This window comes from Protopterus annectens, chromosome 1.part1 (assembly GCF_019279795.1).
Source record: "Protopterus annectens isolate FY-2018-M chromosome 1.part1, PAN1.0, whole genome shotgun sequence".
NCBI classification, from domain to species: domain Eukaryota; kingdom Metazoa; phylum Chordata; order Ceratodontiformes; family Protopteridae; genus Protopterus; species Protopterus annectens.
Window position 1 is genome coordinate 1,347,091,735 of NC_056726.1, and position 13,084 is coordinate 1,347,104,818.

The 13,084-nt window shown below is 41.2% G+C and overlaps 1 protein-coding gene across 3 annotated transcripts in view; it reads right to left on the reverse strand.

The window, feature by feature from the left end:
- The window catches only part of LOXHD1 (lipoxygenase homology PLAT domains 1), a 2,432,812-nt gene that overhangs the window by 1,740,393 nt on the left and 679,335 nt on the right, over positions 1-13,084 (reverse strand). The window lies entirely within an intron of this gene.

The window sequence follows — 13,084 nt, forward strand, 5'->3', positions numbered from 1 at the left end:
ATAAATTCAAAACCAGCATGCCTTCAAACCGGAAATGAAATAGCGCCTCCAAAATGCCTGGACATGCCCCTGCTCACCTCAAGGATAATCCAAGGATTTTCCTATCTATTCACTAGCCCTGTCCCCACATTATAACCATCTGGCATACTTAAGAACCTCCCGTACATTCACATCACACGTTTTCACTCAAAAACAAGTGCAATGCTTCGTTCATCCATCTTTTACCCCCCCCCCTCCACTTCCCCTTGAGCTACTTCCCCTAACTTCACTACATCCCTTTTTTCCTCATCTACTCCTGCAGTATTTCTGCTCTGATACCTACATGACTATGCTACAACCAGTTCTGATCTTCTTCCTCTTACTGTTACAGTGCAAGTTCAAAGGCACATGTACCAGATGACAGATCCCTTTATCAAAAACTTCATACATCTAGCACTGTACCACAGCTGTAACTTGCTTGCAAAATAATTGTTGTTGTTCAGCTCTATATTTTATTATAATGTTTGTGCTTTGTATGTATTCACAAGGAGCTTTTCTCCTCGGGTCTCCTCTGAAAAGGTTACTCATCCGGTCAGATTTTCCCAGTAAACAAAGGCAAAGTAATTAATTAATTAATTTCTCTGATCAATATTGCTATACATTACATCACAATTATCAACATAGTTTTCTTATCTGTGTGAATGGAATCTCCACCAGGGGTGTAGCCAGAGGTTTACATTTTGTACTCAACCCTAATGTTGTTGCCCCCCACTACCCACTTATCACTTTAAAAATTTACTCAGCCTTCAAGATGTTACCCCCGGTATATCACAAGAGGCACACTATGATTCTTTTAGTGAGGTGTTTCTGTGGCCTTTTCAGTTGTTGCAGATGTCTTGTGAGGTACATACCAAATGGGGCATTATACTCTATGTTGAGTCTAATGAGGGATGAGTACAGTGGGACAATGACCTCCTTTTTTCTGGATGAAAAGCCCTTAGTGATGAGGTGTGCTACATAGAAGGATTTCCTGACTGTTGTGGCGATGTGGTTAATGAAGGTGAGACCACTGTCCACCTGTGTTCCTAAGTCTCTTATCACACTTTCGGTGTTTAGTGTACTGCCACCTATGTGGTAATTCATGGGTACATGTTTTTTCCCAAAGGGGATAACTATACACTTCTTGGCCTTGAGCTTGAGCCCATGGCTCTGACACCAAGCATCTGTTTTTGTAAGGCCCTTTTGTAGAATATCCACATAATCTGGGATTCAGTAATGGCTCCCAGTTTGCAGTCATCTGCGAACTTTGTTAGCCAGAGTCCCTTTGTGTTGGCCTGTACTTCAGAGAAGTAGATACCAAATAAGAGCGGTCCCAGGACTGAACCCTGAGGTACTCCACTTGTCTGGAGCTGGATTTGGAGTCAGCTACTTTTACAGTGTGGGTTCTGTCAGTATGCCAGTTGGCAACCCATTGAGCGATGTAGGGATTTATCCCCAACTTAGTAAGTGTATCTATGATTCCAGAGTGGGGGGTGGTGTCAAAGGCCTTGGTGAGGTCCAGATAGGCTGTGTGGACTGCCTTACCCTCATCCATGACTCTGGAGACTGATTCGAAGAAGTCAGTCAGGTTCAGAAGACACGATTGGCCCTTCACGAACCCAAACTGGGTGGGGTCCAGTGTTTGAAGGTTGCCAATGTCTTTGTTTATAAGTTCCATGATAATATGTTCCGTGGCCTTGCAGATCAGGCTCGTCAGACTGATGGGATGGTAGTTCCCAGGATCCAAGGTGGATCCCCCCTTGTGGAGTGGGATAACTGTAGCTGTGTGCCACTTAGTGGGCACGAAGCCTGAGGTAAGGCTATGATTAAACATGACACTTAGGTGAGGTGCCAGTTAATTTTGTAGTTCATGTAGTACACAGCCCGGGATGTCATCTGGTCCCATGGATGCTGTATTTATAGCTTTGGGGAGTGCGGTTTTGTACCTGTGTGGCTGTGATTACTGGAATTTGGCAATCTTTCTGTATTGAGATGGGCCATTTAGGGGGTGAGAGTGGGGTGAAGTTGGCACTGAATTGATCTGCCATGATATTGGCAATGTCCTTGGGATCAGGATATTTAATGCCATTCTGTTGTAGCTCAGAGCAGATCTGAGCATTGCTATTTAGATTCTTGACATAGCTATAGAATGCCTTGTGGTTGTCTTTGGAATCTTTGGCAATTTTATTTTTGTAACTAGCTTTGGAGGATTTTAAGAGGGATCTCTTCTTCTTACTGAGGCTAGTAAGGGAGTTTTTTGCATCCCGGAATTTTCCTCTTTTCTGCAACAGTTTCTTCCTTCTATTGTATAGTTTGTTTATGACAGGGGACCACCACAATGGCTTCCTTTTTTTGGAGGAGAGCATCTTGGATCTATTTGGGATGGCACGATTCATGCACAAGTGGATGTGCTTGTACAGTGCTTTAGTGTAGGATTTGGCAGTCAAACTTTCAGTTCCCGTCTGCATGGGTGTCATGAAGTTTGTCACTACTGACTTGAGTAGCATGAAGTTGACCTTGGAGAAGGTTTTTGTGGATATTTCATTACTGGGGGGGGGGGTGGGATGTGGGTGTCAAAGGTGATTAGCTTATGGTCAGACCTAACCAACAAGGGGTTGACCACTGGTGTGTTGCATTGATTTCCCATGTTGGTATTGACCAGGTCCAGGATATTGGAGCCCCTGGTGGGACAATGGATTAGTTGATCCAGAGCATTGGAATTTATGAATTCCAAGAACAGTTGGGCAAAGGTAGTTTTCCCAGTTAATGGCAGGGTATTTGAAATCACCCAGTATTAGGGTGTTTGGTTGTATCTTAATATTTTCCAGTATGTTTAGAAAGGTGTAGTGAGAATCTTGTGGCATGGTGGGGGATCTATAGCAAGCTACAATTTGGATTGCAGTCTTACCTAGTGTTAGTTGCACCTGCAGAATTTCGGATGCATTGTGTTGGGCAACTAGCCTGGAGGTGTGAATATCCTTGGTGTATATGGACACTCCTCATTTTCACAGTTCTAAACATTCTCTGCTTTTTGAGTGTTGATATTTGCAAGGGATGCTCAGAAAAAAAAAATCTACTCTTTTTATTACTCTGAGTATGCCTAGCTACACCCTTGTTCTCCACAGCTACCAGAGGTACTTGTGCACATTCAGTGTTTACTTCAGCTGCTCATATTTTAATCCAGCAGTGAAGTACTCTTATAGAATCTGGTCATGAATCTATACTGAGGCCAAGATGAGGAGTTGCTCAGAATACACGATCGGTTGACCCCATGCACTGGTAATAAACATGGAGGCTCATCATTTATGCAATGTAAATAATGCTGTCTGGCCATGGTCAAATATGTGGCATTTGTGAAACCCCAGAATGGTCTTCAAGCAAATCCATTAACTCTAGAGGTCTGCAGCCTAGGTTTTGGATATTGGTACTCTATCATGTTGTAGGACTAACCTTGATTTCTTTCAGCCTAGTTTGCAATGAGCTGAATTCAGAATGGTTGCTGCTAGTTATATACTTCCATATTCAAAGACAGACCTACCACAGTACTTTTGCATAGTCATTTGCACCATGGTGGGCCATCTCCACTGCCATACTACAAGCTAATGAGATATTCCAGGGGAGAGGCATATGCTACTTAGCCATGTGTTCTCCCCAGAACTGCCTGCATTAAAGGCATATAGCATTGCTATTCTTGGCTGCTCACAGTAATGACCGCATTCATCCATCACTGTATAGGTAAGTGCTGGGGTCCTTACTGGTCACTTAGTTTATGTACATAAGTGTATCTGAGGGACTGCATGTCTGCATGTTTGAGCATAAGTGTCACTGTGTGTCTCTGCTTGGGAGGTAGCAGTAGGGTGGTTAATGAGGGTATTTGTTAGGTACATATGTAAGAATATATTGGTGAGTGCATCAACGAGTGAGACTGTGTGTGTGTGTGTGTGTGTGTGTGTGTGTGTGTGTGTGTGTGTGTGTGTGTGTGTGTGTGTGTGTGTGTGTGTGTGTGTGTGTGTGTGTGTGTGTGTGTGTGTGTGTGTGTGTGTGTGTGTGTGTGTGTGTGTGTGTGTGTGTGTGTGTGTGTGTGTGTTTGCATGAAATGACTTGAGTGAATGTGTATGTGGTGTTGATGAGAATAGGGACTGTCGCACCTGCAAACACCCCTAGACTAACCAGCAAATTCTGTAAAATTGGGTGGGGGGAACCACTAGCCAACAAGGTATAACTCTAAAGACATGTGTTGGTGGGGGAATCACTAGCCACTAGTTATAATTCTAAATGCATGGGTTAGGGGGGGTCCACTACCCACCAGGGATATCCTTATCATTGTGCCTTAATGGCACATCAACATACTGGAGATGGGGTGAAATAAAAGACACCCAGGAGAACTCTTACATCTCATGTCTAAACAGCAGATAAACAGAAAGGGGATGGTGGGGAGCAATAGACATCAGAGATTAGTCTTTAGCTAGGTGTCTTAATGGATCATAGGGTTGGGGGCACATGGGATTGGGGGCACAGTAGACACCAGAGAATAATTCTTAGAACTCATGCCTTAATGACACTTAAACACAACATGGATCTGGGTAGTAATACCAGACAACAGAGATATTTTTAATTAAAAAAATGGTGTAGGAATCATTTGACATGAAGGATAATGTAAGTAGCATGCCTTAAAGGCAGTAAAAGGAATTCAAACCCTGCATCTTCCCATTTTCACCAGAGAGATTATTAGTCCTCTGCATCACTGCTAGACACAGGGATGCAATTTATAAATAAAATAATTAAAAAAAAAAGTTAAGTACAGTAGTAAATCTCAGCATTAACAGTGCAGAAGGGGTGTTTTTTTTATTGATTATGAAGTGCAACGACACAAAAAATACACCATAATAATAATAATAATATAAAGGGAAGAAGTAAAACATGTTTTAACATTGCACAACATATAACACTGCATGTTGAGGAGATACTATACCTGTCCTGCATATGAGCATATTCAATTGGGACTTCAAACCAACCATAGTACCATTATTTCCTACCATAAGATGAACCTTGACTTGTCTCTAAACTTTCATTAGCTTGAGTTTGAATATCATTTAATCCTGAGCCAAAATAACCTCCTTATATGTTTGTAAATTGTTAGCTGCCACCATTATCTTCCCGCCAATCTAAATCACTCTTCCATCCACTAGTTATTACACTTACTAGCCATCAATAGAGTCATTTTTCATATTCTTTCTAATTTTCAGACTCCCCTCCTATTCCAAGAAAGTGGAAAGGTCAATTTTTGACATAATTTTATTGTAAATAGCTTCCCATTCCATTACAGTGCTATTCTATAACTGTATAACTTTTTTAACATTTCCATATCATGTAAATATTTTCCACTTTCAGTTCTCCACATCTCCAGCATCAACCACCTCCCTGTAACCAATCAAGCCAGAATTGTAAGAGAGTTTTATACCACCTATGCACCAATCTCATTAAGTAGTTCTAAACTAGTGTGAGAATTTTAAGATATGAGATTCTTTTCAACACCTCAGACCAAACCCCCTTGCAAAAGGTTGCATCCTCTAATGTACTGTATCTCTACTTGAGCCATTCCATCGAAAACACATATTTTTCCTGATATAGAATAGAATACATCTTGCCACTTTTTATTCTTATACTAACCCTTGAGTCTTTCTATAAGTAATCATTAAGTATTACTTCAACATCACAGAGAGGCGTCAATTGCATGGCATTTTTCCATCTCTTCACTGTTTTCTGTAATTGCTGAAAATCGAGTCATGTTCCATTAGGAAACTGATAAGCCTCCCAGAACTGTTACCATGATATAACATCTATATCCCCCTCCATAGCATCAGCCAGGTAAAGGAGATCCCTTGCCTTTGATATACCTTTAATGTTCCACCAATCTAATCTATCATCTCTCACTGGATTCTGATGAAAGTATTATTCCAACTCTTTTGTTTGAGCAATTGTCTAAAAATCAGACTTTTCAAGTCTCTGTTTCTTATCTTAGTTAAAATATTCCACTTGTCCTATCTCCACTTCTCCCTACTTTCTTTCAACAAACATTTATTTATTTATTATAGTTATTCCAGTTTGGTGACCGGGGAGGTCCACTGGACTCGACAGTCCATTTTCAGTGGAGGCCCGGGGGAGAAAAGCTCCAGATAACAAGTTACAAATAATGTTTACATTGTTAAGCTGTGAAGGTTTGCATAACAAGTTACATAACATATAGAATTTTTTTCACATTCCTAAGTTACTTATCAGATAATAAGTTCAAAAATAATGTTTACATTGTTAAGCTGTGAAGGTTCGCATAACAAGTACATAACATATAGAATTTTTTACATTCCTAAGTTACTTATCAAGTTGAAATAACAAAAGAACAATTCTTTTACATTGCATACAGTATACAGTTGTGAAAAAAATTTATAGCAAGGAGGGTGGTAGCTAGAGAAGGAATTCAATACTAAGTAGTTAAGAAGATTACAAGTAGTTATGAAGGAGAGGAAGAGAGACATAAGAGTGAGCGGCTGGGAGGAGATTGGTTATAACTTATAGTAAGAATATAAGAGAGAAGTTTGAAGGGAAAGGAGGTTAGCCAGGAGAGAAGGAAGGGGGGAGGTTGGGAGGTATGGTGTGAGGAGTGCAGTTACATTTTCTGTGAAGAAGCAGGTAGGAGTGTAATAGTCTTTTGAAAGTGTTTAGGTTGGCACAAGCTCTTAGAGTGGAGGGAAGGACATTCCTTTTTTTAGCTAGGGTGAAGGAGAGTAGAAGCTGACCAGCAGGACGCTTTGGTTTGAAGATGGAGATGAGGTTTTGGTGAGTGGATCTAAGGGATCTTGGAGGGCTGTAAGGTTGGAGGATATTAGATAAGGCAGGGCAGCTGGTGGGTTGATATAGTAATTTATGGGCTGAGACTAATTGGAGGAAGTCTAGTTGATTGGGGAGTTCTATCCAGTTTATAGTTAGTAGGGAGGAGCAGTGGTGGGAGGAGGCTTTTGCCTTAGTGGTAAATCTGGAGATTTTGTTGTAGCATACTTCTACTCTGGAGGTAAGGGTGGAGGATAGATTAGTAAGTAGAGGAGCACCATAAAGAAGGGATGGGAGAAGGTAAGTTGTGGCTAGGGTCAGTCTAGTAGAGGGAGAGAGGAAGTGATTGTTCCTGTAGAGTAGGCCGAGTTTTATGTGGGTTTTCTTGATGTTGAGCTGGATATGGGTATTGAATTTTAGGTTTTCGTCAATGGTGACTCCCAAGAGTTTGGTGGAGGGAACAATATCAATGACAGAGTTGTTGAGGCTGGTAATTTGGAATGAGTTTTTGTCAATGTGGGTGGATTTTGAGGGGGAAAATAGGAGAATTTTAGTTTTGTTGGCGTTTAGTGAGAGGTGGTTTTGGTGCATCCATTTTTCAGTGTTGAGAAGGCAGACTGAGTTAGAGTCTTGAGTTCAGTTTGGATGGAGGCATAGCAGATGAGAGTGGAGTCATCTGCATATTGGACAATTTTGGTGAAGGGAATGGCTTTGTGGAAATCATTAATAAAGATGTTGAATAGCAGAGGACCAAGAATGGAACCTTGGGGAAACTCCTGTGGGTGTTGGAAGGAATGTGGAAGAGGATTTGCCCCATTTCACAGCTTGGGACCTGTTAGAAAGATAACTGGAGAACCAGGAAAGAGTTTTAGGTGAGATGTTAAGGTTAGATAGATGGTTAAGTAGATGGGTGTGTGAGATGGTATCAAAGGCTTTAGAAAGGTCTAATAGAACAGATGAAACTAAGTTACCAGAATCTCGGGCCGAATTGATAGAGTGTAAAAAGGAGAGAAGGGCTGTGTTGGTATTGTGTCCTGGGCGGAAGCCATGTTGGGTAGGAGAGAGCAGTTGATGTTCGGTTAGGAATGGCAAGAGCTGCATGTGAATGCATTTTCCGAGAAGTTTGGAGATGGGAGAGAGGATGGCTATAGGGCGGAAGTTGGAGAAGTTACAGTTTTTGCCACCTTTGTGGAGAGGGAGAATAAAAGCAGAATGCCATAGTGTTGGCGCATATGACTCAAGAAGTGATCTATTGATCAGGATGCTGATAGGAAGAGCAACACTGTCAGAGGCAATTTTTAAGAAGGAGGAGGGACATTTTTCTGCCTCCAAAAGAAGAAGATGGCTTCACTGTCCATAGATACATCTGACAATCAAGCACCCCCCACCTACCTCTTTTCCTATGCAAGAGTAGCCTCTCCTCGCATATCCTATTAACCCTATTATTATACACATACCTATCACAATTCTGCCACAATCTGAGAACTTATTAATCCCTGTTGTCTAATAGCATGTGTCTGAAAAAACATAGAATCTTCATCAATGTTATCATTTGGGCCACATAGATCCTACCCATTAAGGCACTAGCTTTAGAAAACCCTCTAGATGACATGCCACCATTGTGTGGCAAAGACGGTCTTAGTTCACTTGGATAAGTTGTCCCACTGAATCCAAGGGTAACAGCCCTGAGTAGTTAACCACTTCCCTCATCCCTATCAGATCTTCACCTATCCCCCCATTTTACTGCCTATTCTGACTTGAAAAGTCTTGTTCCAGTTAAACTTTAACCCTGAACATGTCTTAAAATCTTCAAATATCTGCCATGCACACTAACAGCAGAGTGTTTGTTAACATATATTGAAGGCATCAGACATTATTCATTGCTTACACCAGTTCGTGACTTATGAGGGAGAGGGGAAGGGAAGATTAGTTTAATCTCTTTACTTCTTAGTACAAAAAATCAAGACAGAAGCCAAAAGTAATACCGGGATAAAATCAGGAAAGGATGTAAATTCTGCCTCCTACAAACTTAGAAAATGTCTAGTAAAACAGCTTTTGTACTACCATGAATTTACTGAAGGATACAAAGTATTAAACTGTAGTGTCTAGTATTAATGACCAAAATAATCCATGATTTATGAGGGCAGGAAAAAGGCAACATTGGGGACATTCTCATAATACAGGGAAAGGTATGGGGTATATATATATATATATATATATATATATATATGTGTGTGTGTGTGTGTGTGTGTGTATGTTTGTTTGAATGTGTGTATTGTGCATGGGAGAGTGAATGGTCGGGGTGCCTGTGCTAACAGGATTTAGATGTGTTACTGTTAACTACTGCAGGTAAGTGTTTTATTGTTTTTTTTAAACACCTTTACTGAATTATCACTTGTGATACAGGCAAATGTATATTTATACAAAAGTAATCAAACTGTATTAAATTAACATTAACAAACATTATACTTCATATATATTGCTATATATCATATTACCCAAGCAACATTACATAAATTATTCAATTCCTGTTGTTTTTTTTTTAAACAAGAAACATCTTTATTATACAATGCCTCCTCTAAAACGTGCACGCTGATTGGCCAGCCCAACCAGCGTGCCCGTTGTAAATCCCTCAATATACTAACGGAAAAAGGTCTGGTCACCCGGACTTTTTCCGTTAGTATAAAACACTGTCTCGCTATGTTAAAAGAGTTTAACATAGCGACACAGGTTTAAAAAAAGCAACGCAGATCTCCATTGCTTTTTTTAAAGCTGTCTCGCTATGTTAAACTCCTTTAACATAGCGACACAGTGTGTAAAAAGCAACGGAGATCTTGCAATCTCCGTTGCTTTTTTTTTAAACCTGTCTCGCTATGTTAAATGAGTTTAACATAGCAAGACAGTAAAAAGCAACGGAGATCTTGCGTTCTCCGTTGCTTTTGCCCACAGCTCTGATGTACTGCGTAGGCATGCGCAGTACATCAGAACTGCCACGGAACACCAGACAGCTGCGGAAGGGCAGCAAAGAGGCATTATACAATGCCATTATTTAAGAAAAGTAATTATTTCTTTTCTTAAATAATGTCATTGTATAATAGCAATAACCCACTTCTGGGTGTGGGTAATGCTGGATTTACACACGGTTGTCTTTGTTTGGTCCCTCGGGCTTCGCCCTCGGGACCAAACCACGCCAACCGTGGGTAAATCCAGCATTACCCACACCCAGGCGTGGGTTATTGCTATATTAAACCAGTGCTGATCTGCACTAGCAGCAGTTAACAGTTATTCAGAGACATGCAAATTAGCAAGTAATGATGTTTTTACTCATTGTCACTAATGTGTCTATGAATCACAATTCTACACATCACAGAAACAGAGCCTTTTTACTATAGACCTTAGTTTTTTTTCTGAATCCCTGAGAATGTCCTTACTGGAAGCATTTGTGTTAAGGGAGTGATAGAGCACAGAATTTGTACCACACAGAATGTGATAGCATTCTATCAGTAAGCATCTTTTAGAAAAAATGAAGAGCATGCTAAAAATTTTGAAAGCTGAAGAGATCAGACAGCTCAGATGTAAGGTGAGATATTTTTGTTTTGTTTTCATGATACAGTCTTTCTGAAAATGCTCTGGTGACAAAGACCTGTGATGGAATTCATAAAAGTGTGAGAAAGGCATAAGCACTTGCAATAGGAGTAGTGTTAAGAGTTTGTTGAATGGTTTACCTTCATATCGTCGATCACATATGATCGACCGGCCACATCGTCGACCCGTTTCCACGAAACCAGAACTGCAAAACTTTTAAAATGTAGAATAAATGTAGAATTTTTACATTTCCGGACGCGCCACACCTCCACACCAGTGCTACATTGGGTCAAAAAGGGGGTGAAATTTTGTCATTTGGATATGTGGAATTCAATGTTAGGGACGTTCGCACTTCGGGATTTGCGAATGCGGGGTCGACTATATTGAGATCGGCATTATGAAGGTAAACTGTGTTCATAGGTTCATAGGTTCATACTAGGCTATCTGCCCTGGGGCAATTATAAGCCTAGCCCGATTCTGTATGGCTTACGCCACCCCTTGATTTGAGTATACTGTGCCCTTTTTAAGGTTTAGTTTACTGTGCCTCTGTCTAATAGTGACATGGGAGTAATCCCTGGGACAAACCTACAATCCCCCATCCACCTATCGAGATTCTTCTTGAAGAGATTCAGTGAGGTGCTCTGCCTCACATGAACTGGAATTCTATTCCAGAGCGAAGGGAGCCTCTGGGTTATGAACCTGTCCCTCCAGCAAGTTCTATTTATTTCTGTGCTGAGGTTCAAGTCCCTCGAGCGTGTGGCTCTAAGGGATTTAGATTTACTGAGGTGGAGCATGTCCATTAATTCTGGATTTGACATAGCTTTGTATGTCAGGCATAGATCGCCTCGAAGTAGGCGGTATGCAACTGAGTAGAGCTGGAGTTTTTTTTAACCGAACAGCATATGGCATCTGTTTGAGACCCTTGATCCTCTTGGTGAGATACTTTTGCGGTCTTTCTAATTGCTGCAGGTGTCGGGTAAGGTACATCCCAAAAGGGGCATTGTATTCTATGATGGGCCTGATGAGGGATAAATAAAGGGGCATGATTACCTCTCTTGATCTAGATGTGAAACCCTTTGTGATGAGGTGGGCTATGTAGAAGGTCTTTCTAACCACTTTGGCAATGTGGTTTTCAAAGGAGAGATTGCTATCAACTTGGGTCCCCAGGTCCCTAATAACTTTCTCTGTAATTAATGGGTTTCCACCTATCTGATAATTTGTGGGCCAAAGGGTATGACTATACATTTTTTGGCATTTAGCTTTAAACCATGGTGCTGGCACCAGTTATCTGTCTCTGTGAGACCTTTCTGAAGGATGTTTGTGTCAGCTGGAGAGTCGATTATGGCGCCCAGTTTGCAGTCGTCTGCAAACTTGGTGAGCCATAGTCCTCCCACGTTTGCCTGTACCTCGGAAAAGTATATACCGAACAAGAGTGGTCCCAGGACAGAACCCTGTGGGACACCACTTGTGACCGGTTTCGAGTCTGACATGGCTCCAGCAACTCTCACTCTGTGGGTTCTGTCTTTGAGCCAGTTTGCGACCCATCTTGTGACATAGGGATTTATATTTAAGCTGGATAGCTTATCTATGATGCCGAGTGGGGTATTGTGTCAAATGCCTTTGCAAGGTCCAGATAGGCTGTGTGGACTACCTTCCCTTCATCTATGGCTTTGGTGACTGTTTTGAAGAAGTCAACCAGGTTCAAAAGGCAGGATCTGCCCTTGACAAAGCCGAACTGGGTAGGATCTAGTGTCTGTAGGTCCCCAATGTCTTTGTTTATGAGCTCCATGATGATCCTCTCCATAGCCTTGCAGACTAAGCTAGTCAGGCTTATGGGGAGATAGTTTCCAGGGTCCGTAGAGGCTCCACCTTTGTGGAGTGGGACCACTGTTGCTGTACGCCATTCTGTGGGCACATATCCTGTAGTGAGGCTGAGATTGTATAGCTGTTTTATTTGAGGGATTAGTTCCTCTTGGAGTTCATGTAGGACGCAACCTGGGACGCCATCTGGTCCCATGGAAGCAGTGTTTTTTGCTTTGGAGTGGGCAGCCTTCACCTGAGCATCAGAGATGTTTGGGAGGCAGCCCTCTGCCGGAATAGATACTTGCTGTTTTGGGGGGGAGGGGAACAATGAATAAAAATTAATTCTGCTGTAAATATGCTGAAAAATAAAACATAGAATAAAAATGTTGTTTAAATGTAGGCATAGAGACTAGCAATATAAAATTGGCATCCATACTATGTGATGTAACCCTGTCTAAAATAAGTGGTGCTTTGAAAAATAAGGAACATTTGTTAATGGACATGCTTTCTCACAGAATCAGCAGAATTGCATGCTTTGTCACAATATCAGCAAGACATGCTTACTTACAGATGCTTCCTTACAAGCTTTCTCAGAAATACAAGTCTAAAAACAGACATTATAGAATCAGCAGAAACCCAGAAAAACAAAGCAAATATTGTATGCTTTCATACAATATCAGCAAGAAAGTTTCACAGATGCTTCCTTAGAATCAGATGTTGGATGCTTTCTCAGGAAAAACAACAGGAAAGTCTAAAAGCAGGCATTACATGCTTCCTCACAGAAGTTTCCTTACAAAATCAGAAAAACAGGATTTAAAGTACGTGACAAGAACACTATATAAGAACCGTAAGA